Below are 5,459 nucleotides of genomic sequence, written 5' to 3' on the forward strand. Positions count from 1 at the left end.
GAATCAATGGGGAAATTCATGTTGGCATGCCCTTCCATAGCGGACTTTAGCATGTACGAGTGTCTTTAGGCTCAATAAAAGGGTTAACCAAGGACCCTATTAGGTGGTTTCATCCTTTAAAGGGGGTGACATGTCCAAGGTACATCCCTCAATTGGTAGGTGGAAAATGATGAAGTAATGGAACAGATTGGGGATCAAGGGAAACATACTAACTTAGAAAATTCCTAAACCAGATTCCCTATTGCAACAACTGATGACATTTCTCCTATTTGTTAAATTCCTTTAAACAAATTACTTGTAGTTTCCTACGACAAATATCGAAATACATACACTGCAACCTTCACTTAATTAATTTATATGCGGAAACAAGAAACTGAGCAAGAAAGAAATACAACACAATAACACCGTTATTTTTGGACAAATGTCCCTAGAGAAACCCAATGCGGGAAAACCAGTGTAGCAGATCTAAGGGTTTTATTAATATGCAGTAGTAAATCTGAGTACAATTCCTTGGATGCTCAACTAGTAATCCGATATAGAGAGAAACTGGACAAAACAAATAGTGAGATGCTCTCTCCCTGTTACTGGAAGAATCTGAGTCTAGTCACGCTGGACTGAAGCCTCTGCATCCCCTCTGCGTGGCCTCTGCATAGAACTGTGTAAGCCACACGTAATCTATGCGTCACCCTTGCTCGGAATCACACTGCTCCTTCGAACCCTCTATTGGCTGGAAATTCCAAATTTCTTCCTCCCAGTCTCACATCTTGGCTCCCGGCCTTTGAAACTCGATTTCCTCAACAGGAATTTGATCTCCCTCTAAGGCCTGCGCTACCAATGCGTCAGCTTTGAGTGGGCCAACGTTTGCCTCTCTCTAGACGTCGTTCTGCCCTCTCTGCCTTGTACTCTCTAGCCCAGGAAAACTTCTTTCTTTCGGATACTATCTCTGCCCCTCACTGCACAAGATCACTTCAATCACTCCTTTAGCAACTGCTACGCTACCCCCTCTGAGAAATTCGACCTTCATGATCTCTCTCGGTGTGTTTTCCAAATGACCCTCGAGCCTCCTTAAATAATCTTCTTGTTGACATTCAACAGCCCAGATTAGAAGTTAATCAATGGCTAAGATCATTTCTGATTGATCATCATCTTCTTCTAGAAGTTACATCCACAGTTAGATTAATAGCCATTAATTATTTTAATTTACTAAGTTTAGACTTAGGGGCCCATTAAAAATAATTAATTATTTTAATAAAACTGTCTTCAGGTGGAATTTCCACTCTTTCTGGGTTCTTTGGAATACATGTGCCCAAGCCTGCCTGCAAAATTTGAGACTTAGAGCACATCCGATGCTATCAAAAATCAACACTCCCTCTTAGTGATGAATGTGCTGTAGCAATTCTTCCTCCCACTTGAGCATCACCCTGACTTCATAACACCGTCCTCTGTGTTGCTGATGTCTGACATGCTGTCCACCAACTACTTCACTGCTGCTGCAACTTTATTCCTGCTAACGCTACCACTGTCAACACTGCATCCGTACTATGCTCCCTTTGAATTTCTGCATCCATGTTGTCGTTGGCATTTATGCATCCATGTTGTCGTTGGCATTGCCACTGCCAACTACCTCTGCACTGGAAATTGTTGTTGCTACTGCATCAGCAACAGAAAAACATCCCAAGTTTCTGAACAAGTGTTTAGCATAGATATAGCTCGATGTTGAAGATCTGACTGTTGTTAGTTCCACGCTATCCCTCTGAAGCCACTACATTGTTGCTACTGCACTGTGCTTCCCTGTACTACTACAATTTTGTACTATGCTGCTCATACTTGGCATTCTAGCCACTGCATCTGTCGCTCCAACACTCCTCTGCACCAAGTGACACAGGTCCATCCTGCTACTTCTGATCTGGGCTCCTGTAGCAAGGAATTGATCCGAGAGGTGGGCTCCTCAAGGATCATGCCTATTTGTAGCTCTTTCGAACTACAACTATAAATCAGGCCACCTCCCTCCTGGAGGTATCTCGGTTGTCATGGCAAACTCCTCCTCAATCTTCGCGGGGTGTAGCCTTCAGATTGTGCTTCTCATCTTTGTCCTTCTTCCTGAGAGGACAGTGTGTTGCGTAGTGACCCATTTCACCACACCTTAAGCATTTGTTCTTCGATACATCCTTCTTCCGCCTTCGCTGCTCCTCTTGCCCCTTGGATGCAAGGGCTACATTCTCTTCCTCCTCCTCGGGCTTCGACCCACTGTTGTTGCTTCTGTCAAGCTTACACTTGACTAGATCTCTCCTCTTGACTAGATCTCTCCTCGACTCTTCCTGCTTGAGAGCTGCCCACATGCTATCCTAGTATGGCAAAGTTGCCCTTGCCAGAATGCTCTGGACAAAGACTTGCCACTCTTCTAAGATTGAGTGGGCCAGTCTCACCATCTCGGAACCTTGAGGTGTAGACCCCACAACTGCTAACTCGTCTCAGGTCTCCTAAAGCTTCGTGATGAACAGATCTATGTGCTCCGCCTTCTACATCTGTGTAGATCTCAATTTCCGCTCTAAGTACATCTTTCATTGCTTGGAAGATCCTTGATACAACGTCACCAAGGCATCCCACATCTCCTTAGCAGTCCCTCTGCTAGTGATGTGACACAATACATGATCCTTTACTCCAATGATCATCCTCTTGGCCTTCCTTATTTCTCCCTTATACTTCTTCAGTTGATCTGGATTCACGGGGCCAACCACCACGTTGTCGACATAGACCTTGAGAAAATGCTCATCTAGAAGGCACGATAGCCTTGCCTTCCAGATCACATAGTTGGATAATCCATCCAACTTGTCCTCATCTCTCAGTCCATTGGCTACCATCTCTGCCACGAAAATGTCGAACTGCTTCTCTTTGTTTCTTACTGCTACTGCTCAACCAATAAGAAAATGGACTTCTTAGTGGGAAGTCTACTCAGAAAACATTCCTTGATTGTGCTTCTCGTCTCTCTTCTAACGATTTTATACCCAACAAACTTTGTGTAGAAAAATTGCGTCCCACCAGCTCTTTCCTCATGCAGAGGTTCTGTGATGCTCCCTCTGGCACGGAAAAATTGCAATCTGGAAGCCCTTCCTCTCTGTCGATTCACTTAGAGAGAGACTTTTCTCGAAAATTCAGCCCTCCTGGCTTGGACTTCGCAATCCCTCTAGGGATTCGAACTGCTACCTCCTGCAGCTATTCGACCTCCTTCTTTGCTCAGTGCTGGGTTCTCTGGCACTGTTCTTCTTGTTTCACCTGTACTGCTATGATACCATGTGAAAATTCCTAAACCGGAATCCCTACTGCAGCAACTGCTGACATTTCTCCTATTTGTTAAATTCCCTTAAACAAATTACTTGCAGTTTCCTACGGTAAATATTGAAATACATACACTGCAGCCTTCACTTAATTAATTTATATGCGGGAAAATCGGTGCAACAGATTTGAGGGTTTTATTATAATGCAGTAGTAAATCTGAGTACAATTCCTTGGATGCTCAACTAGCAATCCAATACAGAGAGAAACTGGACAAAAAAAATAGCGAGATGCTCTCACCCTGTCACCAGAAAAATCTGAGTCTAATCACGCTGGACTGGAGCCTCTGCATCCCCTCTGTGTGGCCTCTGCACAAAACTGCGCAAGCCTCACGCAGTCTCTGCATCACCCTTGCTTGGAATCACGTTGCTCCTCCTTTGGACCCTCTGTTGGCTGGAATTTCTGAATTTCTGCCTCCCAATCTCACACCCCGACTCCCAGCTTCTGAAACTCTATTTCCTCAACAGGAATTCGATCTCCCTCTAAGGCCTCCGCTACCAATGCATCAGCTCTGTGTGGGCCAGCGTTTGCCTCTATCTGGACGTCGTTCTGCCCTCTCTGCCTTGTACTCTCCGGCCCAAGAAAACTTCCTTCTTCCCAATACTATTTCTGCCCCTCACTGCAAAAGATCACTTCGATCACTCTAGTAACTGTTGCGCTGCCCTCTCTGAGAAATTTCGATCTTTTTGATCTCTTTCAGTGTGTTTTCCAAATGACCCTCAAGCCTTCTTAAATAATCTTCTCGTTGACATTCAACGACCCATATTAAAAGCTAATCAATAGCTAAGATCATTTCTGCTTGATCATCGTCTTCTTCTAGAAGTTACACTCACAGTTAGATTAATAACGATTAATTATTTTAATTTACTAAGTTTAGACTTAGGGTCCCATTAAAAATAATTAATTATTTTAATAAAACTATCTCAGGTGGAATTTCCGTAAACACTTTCTGGGTTCTTTGGAATACATGTGCCCAAGCCTCCTTGGAGAATTTGAGACCTAGATCACATTCGATGCTACCAGAAATCAACACTGACCACATGTTATGGTACAAGGGTAGGTATAATAGGGGAAGCCCACACCTGGGTATATGAGTGTAGGAGGGAGAATCGTGGTACATGAGTTACTTCGGCCTTTGTTTTTCCACCCTTCTTCATATGCCTTTTGCCTTTGATTGATTTTTCTTCATAACTGCTCGGGGTTGTAGGGGATGAGAGCATGTTGTGTGGTATATAAAAGTGGATACCCCATTAACGTGGGGCAGTGCATCGCCCACCAAGGGTTGGGATAATCATGGGTTCCTTAATGATGGAGGGGGCTCATTTAGGCCCATAGGAACCTGGGTGATGGCCATGGATAAGGGGTAGAGCTCATGTTTGGCTTTTGCCCACGTGCTAAATTTGTATGTCTCGGCCATCTTTTGCATTTTGTGGTACATTTCCTATTGAGAGGCAAAACTATGATTTTTCTTTTCCTTTTAGCTACATCAACCTCCGGGCATCGTTCTAGGCCTAACCCAAAGTGTGGACGAGGGGAGGGGAGGGGGAATTTAACCCTACGTTGACCCAGTGGACACATTGGACCCGGATGGGAAAGGAGATGAATGGAGCTAAAATGAGTGGAAGGGAGTGATGTATATGGCGTTGAGAAGCGAGACCACGCAACCAAAATTAAGGTTTCCCATGTAGTGCCAATCCTAAAGCTAATGGCCAGTAAAGAAGATCCCATGGGACTAGGCTACAAGGTTAACCACAAAATCGGGTAATTGATACAAGAGTACAGATCTAGCCCACCCTTTCCACCCAGGCCTAGAATTTCAAATCCCCTATGCCCGTCAAATGAAAATTTGATGACGTTTTTGCATTTTTCATGCCCTTCATTTTACGTTCTACCCAAATTTGTGGGTGTCAACTACTCTTGCATTTCAACTTTCATTAATCTCCCTAAAAGAGTGCCTTATTTTTTCCCAAGTTAGCATGTGTTTCGATATAGCATACAACCATACTTTTGATATAACACAGTATGAGGTTTATTTGTTTTGATATAGCATACAACCATACTTTTGATATAACACATTATGAGGTTTATTTGTTACAGTTAAACTGCTCTAATGGTAGCTGAGTATG

Source organism: Pinus tabuliformis, chromosome 6 (genome assembly GCF_031772625.1).
Source record: "Pinus tabuliformis cultivar Carrire ecotype Pingquan chromosome 6, CPIR1, whole genome shotgun sequence".
In the NCBI taxonomy this organism is placed as follows: domain Eukaryota; kingdom Viridiplantae; phylum Streptophyta; class Pinopsida; order Pinales; family Pinaceae; genus Pinus; species Pinus tabuliformis.